Genomic DNA, 14979 nt, shown 5'->3' with positions numbered 1-14979 from the left:
CTGAATACTTTGTGCCTTGATTTTTCTGTAATAATAGAAAAAAAAACAGCATTCTTTGTGAGATTTGCTTTCACGTTTTTAGTATGAGTTAGTCTGCTGAGCGAATGCATGGGATGAATGTGATTCAGCTCATTGCACATCTTGCACCCCCAGCCCCCTCTGGTTCCTCTGCTTAGTGCTCCCAGGTGGGAAGAGGAGACTGCAAGGCCCCTGGGACTCTAGAGAAATGCCACCTGGTTTCCTTGTAGCAAGCGCAGGGCAATTTGCCAAGTATTAAGCTACCTCCCCTGAAAGCCTGTTGCTCTGCAGCCCCTATACCTAGCAACATCTGAGCCATCCCCAAGGTTTGGGCCCCTTGTCTCCTGTCTAGGCAGGACTCCATTCATGGCACTCATGAGGACAACTGGTTGGGCTATCAAATGTCACTCTGTCACTCCCATGCAGAAGGCAGGTTTGTGAAGCAGTGATGAGTTATTCCAAGCAAATGCCAGGGTTGGACATGGTGTTGATGCTGGAATGCAGGGTGAGAGATGTTGCCAGCTTCCATCTCACCACCAAAAGTGCGAGGGTGCATCTGCCCCACACACCGGCCCAGCCCCTTCAGGTCCTGTGGCTCCAAGCTCTGGAGGAAAGGACACACGGCCTTCATGTGCTCAGGCCTGTGGCAGTATTTTTTTGATTGAAGGGAGAACTAGATACTACACTTGAGCCTCCTATATAATGCTATTTTGCAAGGTGCAGGTTATTTGATTGTGAGGCTTGCTATGCTGTTAGTAACACGAAGTGTAAGTCAGTCTAAGGATGGTGTAACAAGATCTTTGGAAGATTTGTGTTGGTATCCAAACAGAATTTACCAGGCTTATTTCACAAAAAGGAAAAGGCATTTTTAGTCATTGGGTACCCACTGAGGACCATCTGCTTATCTTCATCTCAACAGTGTTAGGATGACTGCAGTATGATAGTGCCCATGTGAAGAATGAGATCTTGGCTTAACGAGGTTAAATAACCTGTTCAAAAATCACATGAGTAGCAAGTGAAAAAACTCAAATTTTGACCTAGAGAGGACATTGAAAATAAACTCATAAATTTTTATCCAAAAATTCTAACTCGATGAATTTACCAATTAAGTCATTTTATGTCTTTAAATCACATCACTATCACTTACCTGATGAATGTCCACCTCATCGGCAACATAATCTGACTCTTTCAAGACATAATAATTTTCCTCTAAAGAAACAACTTATATATTTAGTGAATCTTGTTATGAAAGAAAAAAAGAATATTTAGAAAAAAACATACAGAAAGTAAAATTGGAAATAAAATCCTGCTGGATGAAATGTTGCAGTATAAACAAAGGGATAATTCCCCCGCACTGCTTAGAGCTCCTCAAATGAGATAAGAAAAAGACTGACAGCGTGGCGCGGTGGCTCATGCCTGTAATCCCAGCACTTTGGGAGCCCGAGGTGGGCGGATCACCTGAGGTCGGGAGTTTGAGACCAGCCTGACCAACATGGAGAAACCCGGTCTCTACTAAAAATACAAAATTAGCTGGAGGTGGCGCATGCCTGTAATCCCAGCCACTTGGGAGATTGAGGCAGGAGAATCGCTTGAACCCAGGAGGTGGAGGTTGCGGTGAGCCGAGATCGTGCCATTGCACTCCAGCCTGTGTGACAAGAGCAAAACTCCACCTAAAAAAACAAAAAAAAAGACAAACATCCCCTAGAATAACAAACGTCGAGCTCAATAGGCATCTCCTAGAATAATGAACAGAGAGTTCAACGGACATCAATGGGCATCCACTGGAACAATGAACGTGGAGCTCAGTGGGTGTCCCCTGGAACAGTGAACGTCAAGCTTAGTGGGCGTCCCTTAGAATAATGAATGTAGAGCTCAATGGGCAGTCTCAGAAAAGCAAACCCACCTGGCCCCAGGTGGTCAGAATTGGGCAATGTCTTCCCACCATAAAAAGCTTGAACAGGCCGGGCGCAGTGGCTCACGCTTGTAATCCCAGCACTTTGGGAGGCCGAGGTGGGTGGATCACGAGGTCAGGAGATCGAGACCACGGTGAAACCCCATCTCTACTAAAAATACAAAAAATTAGCCGGGCGTGGTGGTGGGCGTCTGTAGTCCCAGCTACTCAGAGAGGCTGAGGCAGGAGAATGGCGTGAACCCGGGAGGCGGAGCTTGCAGTGAGCAGAGATGGCGCCACTGCACTCCAGCCTGGGCGACAGAGCGAGATTCCATCTCAAAAAAAAAAAAAAAAAAAAAAAGCTTGAACAAATAGTGATGCATCATGTTATGAAATGTCATGCAGCTACTTTTTACAATTTTCTTATTTTGAGGTAAGTAGAGGCTCACCGGAGGATGCGCAGCTCACAGGAGGATGCCCACAGAGTGAAGAGGGATTCCATGTGCCCTTCACTCAGATTCCCTGAAGGTAACATCCGTAATGACGCTAGGACAAAAGAAAAACCAGGAGGTTGATGTTGGTACCATACAATTAACTAGACTACAGCTTTTCTTGGATTTTTCCATTTATTTCAGGCACTCATTTTTATTTTTATTTTTGGCATGCCTTTCTGTATAGTTCTATAACTTTTAAATATATATCCTCATCTATATTTCTATGACATTTAATCACATGTACAAGCTCATATCAACTCCACCATAATCAACATGCAAAACTTTTCCACCACCGCAGAGAATGCAGCTATTCTTTAGATAGGTTTTGTTTTCATTCTGTTAGTTTTCTGACTTCACCATTTATTTATTTCTGTCCTTTAGTTAGTTGCATGGCTGCTTTTGTATTTGTTTACCTATAGTTTATAATTTAACCAAAAATCAAGCTCAATTGTTCTTCAAGATCTTAAGACTCCATTTCTTTTTCCAAAGCCTATTGGCCGCACTCTGGGAAGAATTTCAAACAAGTATTCGCCTGAAGGAGAACCATGGTCTAGCTTAATGGTGGTGTCTTCCAGGTATGTGAGTGTCTAATTGCAGCATTTTGAGCACTACATGGGAAATTGCACTTGTTTATTTTTCTGAGTGAAGCAAGATCAACACAGTGACTTATTTGGGATAAATTAGTAAGTGGCAGAAATGGAACTGGATAGCCTTACCCCGTACTTTACTTCCCTGGACCATCCACTTCACATATGGGCTTTACCATAACCATAGTACTCAAAAGAAAAACACATGAAAACTATATTTTAAAATATAATTTGATATGGGCCTATAAAATAAAAGCATGTTATAAATAATAAGGATTTTCCAAAGAAGATGGAAATTCTTATAAAGTTCTTATTAATAAATGGAGTCTCTATAATAGCTCTAAATGTCCCTGTTATCAAATTCATGTTAAATTCTATCCAAAATGTTTCTCATATAATCATTACTAATTAGTATTTTTAGTTATTTTTTACTCTTTAAACTCTATTCCCTTGCTTTTTGGACTGATCAATACACTTCTGTTTTGAGAAGGAGGGTCAAGTGGTAGAGAGGGTTTGAGGGTGGGAATAAATTATGCTGGCTGTGGCGGGAAACTATGAAAGGCCAGAGCCGTGGCTAAGATAGGAATTCCTGCCAGCCCATGCCTGTGAGCAGGGAAGGGGAACATTACGCAGCACACCTGGCCTCCATGAAATACGATCTGAATGGCCGTAGCCCACCTGGGGATCCGTTGAGAGCCCTGGTTCCAGGATTACACCTGCAAAGCCCCCCTCCCCCCACATGACAATGCAAGCCATTGAGGTTTGTCTGTCATCAACAGATAAGTACCCACTGACCCGCAAATCCAGGGCGTCGACGTGGGGCACGTTTCAATCCAAATTCTTATGAAGTGTGTTGGCCACATTTGACATAGACTAATCCCCAGAAAGAGAGGATGATAGGAATTAATGCCTTTTTCTGCTAGTCTAGGCATTCAATGTAAAGATAAAAATGTATTAAATCTGTGTGGTTCTAGCAAACACTTTTCATTAATACCTAATCCATCAATGTTTTCATTAGTTTGTAAGTGCTTTACAAGCCTGCTGTATAACCTTGTGAGTTTACATAAGGCACAAAAGTCTTAACAGATAAATAAGCAAAATAAAGAAAAGGCATGCCCAAACAGGTATTTTCAGTGTATAAGCTGAAGGCTAATCAGTGAGTTGGTGTGTTCAGATGTCCACTGAATCACTCATTCTTTTGAAGCAAAATCTATGATACAGGAAATATCTTTGTTGTAACTGAAGACAACTAAGAAACGACAAACAGAAAATGTCCTCTCACCGCCCACATCTTGCCCCAGGTGACCTGCAAAATTGCATCTTGTAGAAGGAAGGCAGCATGTTACTTACATGCCCCAGGAGGGTGGTAACACGGGATTCTCCCTTTCTCGTGTAACATTGAGCCGAGCTACCTGGACATACTCCAAACATGTCGTGATTTTAGATTTTGTATAAAAATACTCTCAAAGATACAGCCTCGCTCCAAGCCAGGATCCACCTCCCGAGGACTGACAGAGAGAGGACGCCTCCGGCCGACAGCCCACAGCGGAGGCCTCACTCCCGTGCACTCTGGGCCAGAGCAGGCCTCGGGCACTTCAGCTCCAGGGAGACGGGCTAGCAAGCTCGGTATTTGGAAGGAGCTCAGGAAGGGTTCCTCTGCAGGAACCCGAAAGCAGGAGAGACACGGAGGGGCCGGGAGATGGAATCGGAATCTGCAGCTTTCTTCAGGGGCGGAAGCCCCAAGCCGTCCACGTGAGGCTGTTGGCCAAGGGGCTGAGGGGAGGGCACGAAGTAACTCACTAGACGAGACAGGTGAGTCCTCCGGGCGCCCGCTCACAGGAACAGCGTGAAGGTCAGCTTTCAGAACTTCAGTAATTTAAAAAGGATCTGAAGAGGACTTTAAAAATATATAAGATCCTTAAAGGGATCTGGTGGGAAGAGACTCCACAAAAACACACAGGACATGATGAGGTGAGGAGTGCAAATCAGGGCCTAACTGCTGATGACTCATCTGCAAAAATAAATATTTTCTCAAAGGCAATGAAATAGTATTTTCACAGTACTCAGGAAAAATGACTCAACCTAGAATTCTATACCCACATAAAATATCTTCCAGTAGAGAAGGTTAATTGCAGCATTTTCGGGTAGGGAAACTGAATTTACAACTTGCAAGTACTGATGAAAGGTTTATTAATACACGTACTTCAGCAGAAGAAAACAGCCTTCAGGAATAAGAGGGAAAACAGCTGAAGCTCTCAGCAAAATGGCCTTGGAAGCTCTTGGCAAAGCTGATTTCTATGTCTTATTTGTTAAAGGGGAACATACATTTCAGGCATCCCAGGCACAGAAGACAGAGGGGGTCCAAGGAGGGTTAAACTGTGGCAAGACCCTTTGTTGAGAGGAGAGCAGAGATAATGAATAACTCAAAACTTTGTAAGATAATATAAAATTGAATAGCATACTAAGATGTTTAGGTAATCTTTAATAGGATGTAAAACTATAAAAGTCCAAACATCCTTCAAAGGGAATGACGTAAAGTGATAAGACTTTTCCATTCCAACACAAGCCAGAAGGACAAGGGAAAAGGAGAAAAACAAAGTAAGAATGGAATGCAAATTAAAATTATTCTAATTGCATCAATAGTCACAGTAAATACACGGAGAGTTATCTTACCTTGTACAAGACAGAGGCTAGGAGATTGAAGTTTAAAATCCAGTTTTACGCTGTTTATGAGGGACATTCTTAAAACAAAGAAACAAAATAATTTGAAACTAAGAGGAAGGGAAATGATAGCGAAACTCTGATATACCAATATTAATATCAAATAACTAAAATATCTGGTAATCACACTAACAGGTAAAAGGGTATTAAGAGTTGTGTCCCCTTTCCCAGAAACAGGACGTGTTGAAATTCTAACCCTCAGTACTTCAAAATGTGGTAATATTTAAAATTGTATTTTATTGTTTGGGACTATATTATTATTTGGAAATAGAGTTTTCACAGATAACCAAGCTAAAATGAGGTCACCTGTGTGTCCTGATCCAGCGAGACAAAAATATTTATTTTTGCAGATGAGTCATCAGCAGTTAGGCCCTGATTTGCACTCCTCACCTCATCATGTCCTGTGTGTTTTTGTGCAGTCTCTTCCCACCAGATCCCTTTAAGGATCATATATATATATATATATATATATATTTTTTTTTTTTTTTTTTTTTTTTTTTTTTGAGACGGAGTCTCGCTCTGTCGCCCAGGCTGGAGTGCAGTGGCGCAATCTCGGCTCACTGCAGGCCCCGCACCCCGGGGTTCACGCCATTCTCCTGCCTCAGCCTCCGGCGTAGCTGGGACTACAGGCGCCCGCCACCACGCCCGGCTAATTTTTTGTATTTTTAGTAGAGACGGGGTTTCACCGTGGTCTCGATCGCCTGACCTCGTGATCCGCCCGCCTCGGCCTCCCAAAGTGCTGGGATTACAGGCTTGGGCCACCGCGCCCGGCGGATCTTATATATTTTTAAAGTCCTCTTCAGATCCTTTTTAAATGACTGAAGTTTCTGAAAGCTGACCTTCACGCTGTTCCTGTGAGCGGGCGCCCGGAGGACTCACCTGTGTCTCGTCTAGTGAGTTACTTCGTGCCCTTCCCTCAGCCCCTTGGCCAACAGCCTCACATGGACGGCTTGGGGCTTCCGCCCCTGAAGAAAGCTGCAGATTCCGATTCCATCTCCCGGCCCCTCCGTGTCTCTCCTGCTTTCGGGTTCCTGCAGGGGACCCTTCCTGAGCTCCTTCCAAATACCGAGCTTGCTGGCCCGTCTCCCTGGAGCTGAAGTGCCCGAGGCCTGCTCTGGCCCTGAGGCCTCCGCTGTGGGCTGTCGGGCGGAGGCGTCCTCTCTTTCTCAGTCCTCGGGAGGTGGAGCCCAGCTTGGAGCGAGGCTGTATCTTTGAGAGTATTTTTATGCAAAATCTAAAATCACGACGTGTTTGGAGTATGTCCAGTAGGTCGGCTCAGTGTTACGCGAGAAAGGGAGAATCCGTGGGTGCAGACAGGTGCTGCGCGAGGAGGATGTGGAGGCAGCGGGTCGCCGGGACCACCAGGAGCGAGGGAGAGGCCCGAGCAGACCCCGCCCCGGGCCTGTGGAGGGAGCCAGGCCCTGCCCCGCAGCACCTGGGTTAGGCTCTGACCTCCGGAACCGTGAGAGCAGAGATTTCTGTGAAGACACCGGCTGTGTGGTGCTTTGTTCTGGCAGCATTAGGAAGCCGGCGCAGAGGTCAGTATGATGCGTCTATTTAACAGCAGCACCTCAGAATGTGCAGGGGCAAACTCCAGACTGCAAAAGTCGGGAGGTGACAGAGGGAGAAAAGCTTTACATATAACTTCTTGAACAAAAACATAAATTGCAAATTAACAACAACAATTAAGAGGTGTGGCTGAACAGCACGATTCTGAGCTTGATTGATGTGTGTGGGTCAGAGGCAGGTCTCTGCGTGAGCAGACACTGAACACGGTTTCCACGCGGTGTATTAAACGGCCCTTGCCAATGCCTCACAGTAACAGTGACTTGGGCAAGAGAAACCCGTGGAGGCAAAACCTAGTGGATGAAAGTTTCATGAGAAACGAGGTATTTAAATCGTCTCAAGCCACTTGCTAGCCGTTTCGCACCTGTAGGCCCTTTTCCGAGTGATAGCACTGCCCAGTCGCATTCGCGTGCCATGGACACGATGTGGTTCTGCGGGGTGTGCCAAGGGCCCTGCACCGGTCTCAGTCCCCTGGACCTAAACACCAGGACATCAGCAGTGCCCGGGTGAGAGGAAGCTGACCCCAGAACTGGCCTGCAAGCCTCTGAGATGCCAGCAACTGCAGAGTTCATGTCTGTTGCCTGGGGTTGTCAGAGAACGAAGCCCCAGCAGAGGTCATTTCAAGGTCATGGGAGGAAAGGGAAGACCAAGCCACCATTCCAGACAGAAGGAAACTGGCCGTGACAAGACACAGAAAGCATGGTCCTGGGTCAGGGGTTGTGCAGAAAGAAGGGGATGGACCGACAGCTGCTGCAGGTTGGCTGGGGGGCTTCGGGTTTCCCCGTAAGTGCTGTGGAAACCACCTACGGTATGCCAGCAGGGCCTGTGACTCGATGGTGGCATTGCATCCATGTTGATTGCTTTGGGGTACTGGGATTGTGTGGGTGTATGTCCAGGTTTGAGAAATGAGCGTTCCATCTGCAACCCTTGGCTGTTATTCACAAGTCATGAATCGAGGCAGCCTCCATTCTTCTTTTTTTTTTTTTTAATTTTACTTTAAGCTCTGGGGTCCATGTGCAGAATGTGCAGGTTTGCTACATTAAGTATACATGTGCCATGGTAGTTTGCTGCACCTGTCAACCCCTCATGTTGGTTTTAAGCCCCGCATGAATTAGATATTTGTCCTAATGCTCTCCCTTCCCTTTCGCCCCACCCACCGACAGGCCCCGGTGTGTGATGTTCCCCTCCCTGTGTCCATGTGTTCTCATTGTTCAGCTCCCACTTATGAGTGAGAACATGCAGTGTTTGGTTTTCTGCTCCGAGGCAGCCTCCATTCTACAAAATAGAATGAGAGTTCCACTGGGCACTGGCAGAACAGTGGGTTTTGTAAGGTGGGGACCAGGAAACAGAACAATAGGAAACAAAGCTGATGGGTAACCTCGGGCTACTTCAGGTTCCCCTTTCGCTTACAGGGAAAAGCAGAAGGGGCTTCTTACTGTGCTGACTCGGGTCTGGAATCTCCTGTGGTCAGGAAAATCTGGACCATTTTGTGATCTAGATGCTTCCTTAACGTTTCAGCTTGACTTAGCGTGAGTGACTCCATTTTGGTTTGAACTGGTCTGTTGGGACCAAGTGTAGGGGCTCATTCCAAAACAATGGCCTCCCACAATTTTTGTTTAACAAGATTCAAAAAGAATAATGAAGTGTGTGTGTGCCGTGAGTGCCTGTGCTGTGTGAGTGCATGTGCCGTGCGAGCGTACGTATGCACTTCAGAGAAAGCCAGTGGGTGAGACAAATGTGGTGAAAAGTTAACAGCTGAAGGTGGGCATATAGGAATTCTATGCACTGTCCTCTCACCTTTTCTGTAAATTAGACATTATTTCAAATAAAAAAGTCAAACAATTAAATGCAACAAAATAATAAGACAATATAATATAAATATTAAAATTAATGTAAAAGGAATATTGAAATTGGCCAAAAAGAAAGTCTTGACAAATTCCAAAGATAATATATCATACAAATCATATTTGTCAGCTACAGTGAAATTATACTGGAAATTAACATTAACCAAACAACATCAAATGTTCAGAAAGTAAGAAAACACATCTCTGAGTTAATCATTGGTTAAAGAAGAAATTACAGAGTGAATTACAAAACATTTATAACTGAGTGATAATGAAAACTCTAGCTATCAAGATTTGTGGGCTGGGCGTGGTGTCTCACGCCTGTGATTCTAACCGTTTGGGAGGCCGAGACAGGTGGATCACTTGAGCTCAGGAGTTTAAGACAAGCCTGAGTAACACAGTGAGACCCCGTATGTATGAGAGATACAACCATTAGCCAGGTGTGGTGGTAGACACCTGTGGTCCTAGCTACTCAGGAGGCTGAGGTGGGAGAATCATCTGAGCCCAGGGGGTTGAGGCTGCAGTGAGTCGTGATCAAGCCACTGAACTCCAGCCTTGGTTACAGAGCAAGCGAGACCCTGTCTCAAAAAAGAAACCAACAAGCAAAAAATTTGTAAAGTGCAAATAGGAGGTAGTCAGAGGAAAATGAGCATCGTTTGATGTATCTATTGGAAAAGAAGGCAGGTGGGAAATGAATTAGTTTAGTGTTCATCTCAATATGTCGGAGCCAGGCATGGTGGCTCACGCCTGTAATCCCAGCATTTTGGGAGGCCGAGGCAGGTGGATCACCTGAGGTCAGGAGTTCAAGACCAGACTGGCCAACATGATGAAACCCGGTCTCTACTAAAAATACAAAAAAAAAACCGGGCGTGGTGGCAGGCACCTGTAATCTCAGCTACTCAGGAGACTGAGGCAGGAGACTTGCTTGAACCCAGAAGGCAGAGGTTGCAATGAGCCTAGATCGCTTCATTGCACTCCAGCCTGGGCAATAAGAGCAAAACTCTGCCTCAGAAAAAAAAAAAAAGAAAAAAATTGGAAAAAATAGATGGTTTTCCTCAATCATCTGATTAGCTTCTGACAGCAATGCTGAACAGAAACAAGACTGTGGGAGGGAGGCTTCGGCGCGTTTGTCTCATCTGATAGGGATGCGAAGATCCCATTTCTCTCCTCGCCGTGGTTCTCAGCTCAGCCCACATATGTTTTTCCTGCGGGACAGGTCCCTTCCGCACACACTTTGTTCACCAACAGCACCTTAAGCTTTATCTTTTTTCTTCTGAATTCTTGTTCTACTTGTACCGATTTTCTAATTTATTTGTTTTTATCTTAGGATATTTTGTAAGCTATGAAACAGTTTTATATGAGACTGCCATTGACTGAGGAAAAAAATGTGACTTTGACAGAAAAGTACCCCATAAATATTTGTTAAATGCAAATGAGCTACACTAATTTGCCAGGAAATGATAAAAGAACCTGTCACATTATTTTTCATTCTTTAGTTATCAGCACCTTTAATTGCTACCTCTGAGAATCTTCATATAACTTTTCTAAGAGAAAATATGGAAAGACTTACAAAGCTAGTGCGTGTTTTCACAAATCAAATTTTCATGACTCACTTTGGCCCAAGTTAAGCAATGCTAAGTCCTGAATGATTTCTAAGAACTCTCTGAACACTGCTTTATTTGCATGGCCTAAATGGGGCTGAATAAACGTTGCAACCAGCTTTCCCTCAAATGTCCCCATCATGTTTTGAGCATTGCGAATGCACTAAGTCCTCACACACATTTCATTAGGCAGCATCTCTCTGCCCCTTAATCTTTAAATGCAAGTGGCTTTCAAAGGAAATTGTGATTCATATGTTTCTAATTCCTTTATTCTTACTGAAATTTATCTAAATATTGCTTTGTAATAGTTATCTGATGCCCAAAAGCTTTTGAAATTTTAACTATTTTCCCAAAATCAGGATCTTATGTTTGGAAAAACAGTGAGCTCTAAACCCTGCGTATTTCAGCTCTGAACTGATGAGATTTGAGATGACTTTTCTACATGAGCAAATGCCTTTCTCTACACAGAGCTGAGGATTCAATCAATAAATTCCCTTTTTTCCCCCATGGCAGTAGGTAAGGAAGAAGAGATTCAGAGGAAGAAGAGAGCCTGTTAGTTTTGTTTTAAGACATTGCAATAGTTGGGGTGAAAAGAAAATAGAGAGTAGTTTGAGCCACTCCGTGTGATCTCATTGGGCCTAGAATGGTGACGGGCCATCCAGGAGGGTGCAGACCCAGGAACCGGCCCGGAACCGTGTTCTCGTATCTGTAGGGAATGATGGCGCTTCCAGATGCTCTTTAGTTGTGTCTGAAGGAAAGACGCTGTTTTCCTGGAAACAAGAGCTTGGGTTACACAAAGGGAGGCCAGTGAAATGTTATAAAGGTGCAGGAGGAGCTTTGCTCACTCTCCTTCCCAGACACTTTACTATTTTCTTCCCAAGTGCAAGAAAGGGGAGCAAATCCTTAGGCACTGGGAGTGCTTGAAAGCCTTCCTTCTCAGTTGCCCTTTACCTAGAATTCCTTAGAGATGACTGCATTTAGAAGTAGAAAACTAAGATAAGCAACAATGTATATAAAGGCGCTGTTTCTCTTCTTATCTTTTCTGCAAATTGATTTTAACTTCAAATAAAGAATGTAGTGAGTGTATTTCTCTAATCTCCGTGGGGGGCTGGGGGGTCCCTGTGAGCCCCTGCCATTTCTCTCTGGTGGAAACTCTGAGTGGCCTGTGCTTTTATGAAAAGGTGAAATAGCTCAGAAACTGCGAAGGTATCTACAAGGTTGGTAGCGTCTACGCTGGAACCCAGCACCCCAGGCTGCACTGTCTTTTAAGTTGGACACCCAGAGGCAGATAAAGTCAAGAAAGAAAATGTGAGTTTGAGTCCTAGAGACCCCAATTATGAACTCTGTGACTTTGGACAAATAAGTCCAGCGTGCAAGCCCTGAGTGTTCTCATTGAAGAATGCAAATAAAAGTCCTTATCTGGCCTGAGTCCGGATTGAATTTGATAAGAGTATTTGAAAAAGGAAGGAGTACACCCATGTATTCTGCAGATGCAAAGTTAGTAGTTATTCTTGTCATCTGCACACACAGCTCTCCCCATCCCCCAGCCACCTGCCTGGTGGCACATTCCCCCAGGATTAGAGATGGCAGAGGAGTTCATCTCAGGGTGACCAAGGGTCACAAAGGTGTCCTGGAAGCTGCTGCACTGCCCTGAGTCAGAGCCATCCATGGAAGCTGGTAGGAAGTCAGGTGGAATCACACAATCACTCATTCATTCAGTCAACGAACTTTTTTTAATTTACCTGTTCAGAGGCACTGTGTTAATTACTGAACCAATGGAGTTGAAATGATGAAGCAAGCTGGGAAAAACTGACTTAGGACCAGAAGAGCAAGTGGAAGAGCCCAGAGTAATGAAATGTAATGAAAAGTAATGAAAGAGCCTTTGCCTGTGCAGATGCCAGGGGCCAGGAGTGAGGCCCCGACTGGGGAGGAGAGCACAGCAGGGGAGGAGCAAGGCCCCTGGGGAGGGGAGCACAGCAGGGGAGGAGCAAGGCCCCTGGGGAGGGGAGCACAGCAGGGGAGGAGCAAGGCCCCTGGGGAGGGGAGCACAGCAGGGGAGGAGGGAGGCCCCTGGGGAGGGGAGCACAGCAGGGGAGGAGGGAGGTTCCTAGGGAGGGGACCACAGCACGGGAGCTGTGGTCCGTGTATGTGCACACATATATACGTATATATATGTATATGGGGGGCTGTTCCCCCACCAAGGTTCCCAGCAAGCCCTTGTTAGTGCTTAAAGACTCAATTCTCTAGAGCATGACTGACGGGGTCTGTTTTCCCCGCCGAGGTTCCCAGCAAGCCCCTGTTAGCGCTCAGAAGCAAGGCTGCAATTCAGTGTCTTTACGTCTTTTTTATTTTCTTAAGCTCCTGTTTTCAGCTGAAAGGAAATCCATAGGGCATGATTCCTAACATATTGATATCACACCATGCTGGAGGAGTGTGGAATCACGCAAAATGTGAGAAGTGCTGTGCTTTAAAAGACGTCGCTTTGTAACAGCCTTGAACAAGGATGTGGAGGGAAAAAAGCTCAAGGAGAGGGAAGCAGAGGGGCTTCCCTGGAGAGAGCGCTTTCTCCCTGCTCTGTGCCTGCATCCTCTTTGCCAATGTGGGGACTCCTCAGCGTGGACGGTGAGCTCGCCAGAGACAGACAAGGCAGTGGAGCAGAAGGGCTGGTTGCATCGCCAAGCTGTGAATACACTGAGCGCCAGTGAGAGCCACAACTCCCACTCCTCAAGATGAGGAGTGTCACCGGGCCATCCCACTGGAAGTGCCGCTCTGTGGATGACAAAAGTGACATTTAGAGTCTGAGACGTGCAGGTGGCTGGAGTTTGGACAGGGCCACAAACTCAGTAAGGGCGTCCTCCCAAGTGTTCCACGCTGGCAGCCTCCTGAGAAAAAGACCCTCTTCTTGTTAGTCCAAAATGAGGGCACAGTGCAAAATATCCAGAAATGGTCATCCTCTTCGGACCCTGGACCGGGGTCTGCATGAGGGGCCAAGGCATGAGCAGTGCAGCCGGGTTGCGCCTTGTGCCGTTTCGGAGTCTCAGGGTCCTCCCCTGCACAATGGGGCATTTCATCTATCTGCACAAAGTCAGGGTTTGTTCCCGGCTCCAGAACCTTGGGGTCTGTCACTGACCCTGGAGAAGCAGCACTGGGGTCGGTGTCTTTAGCCACGAGAAGCTGAGTGTGTTAAATATAGAAATTAAGGTAGTTTTTGGCAAAGCCAACCTCTGTTTCCTTACGGGCTCGTACAGAGGCTGTGTTCGATGTCTGAGGAATTAAGAAGTGAGTGTGGTGGTTAGTTTCGTGTCCTCTTGATTGGGCTGTGGTACCCAGCAACTCCAATCTCTACGTTGCTGTGAAGGTATTTTTTAGATGAGATGGACACTTACCAGACAACTTTGAGTAAAACAGATCTCCCTCCACTAGGTGGGTGGGCCTCATCCAGTCAGGTAAAGGCATGGAGAGAGAAGACTGAGGGCCCTTGGGGAAGAAGGGATCCTGCCTCCAGACAGCCTTTGGATTCCAGTGACACCAAGGCTTCCTGGGGCTCCAGCCCCCAAGTCCGCTCTGCAGGGTGTGGACCCACCAGCCTCGGCCACGTGAGCCGATTCCTTAAAGCAAATCTCTATCTCCCCGTCTCTCCATGTATGTGTGTGTAGAATAAATAACGTATATGTGTGTATGTCTGTGTATGACTGTATAATGCATGTATGTATGTGTGTATATAATGTATATCTGTGTGCATAATCTATAGATGTGTGTATATAATGTGCATATGTCTGTGTGTGTATATAATGTATACATGTATATGTGTGTGTGTTTATACACATCTTATTAGCTGTTGCTCCAGAGAATACTAATACAATGAGTAAAAAATAGATGAAAATCTCATCTACAGGAATGACTTCTGCGACTCTCGGCCTGGTGTAAGCTGCTGAGACTGAACAAGACATTGGTCCGGGGCTGCCTGTTACCTGGAGTGTTTGAACACGGACTCCTGAGCCACATCCCCTGGCTCAGTGCAGATACTGGGCTTCTTATGTAATAAGCCCCTTCTCTCCCCCTCCTCCCAGGTAACATGCACACACACATGAACATCTCATGCTCATGTTCCTTGTTCAATTGCTTCCATGAGAAAAAGCTTGCAGCTGTCTTGTTCATTTTTAACACCCAGGAGTGGGTACCCAGCTCAGTGCCTGCTACACAGAAGATGCTTAACATCCATTTGCTGATTGAATAAAGGTATACAATCCAGATCCC

Source organism: Nomascus leucogenys, chromosome 3 (assembly GCF_006542625.1).
Source record: "Nomascus leucogenys isolate Asia chromosome 3, Asia_NLE_v1, whole genome shotgun sequence".
NCBI lineage: Eukaryota > Metazoa > Chordata > Mammalia > Primates > Hylobatidae > Nomascus > Nomascus leucogenys.
The sequence above is the reverse complement of the archived record's forward strand: the minus strand, read 5'-3'. Positions refer to the sequence as shown.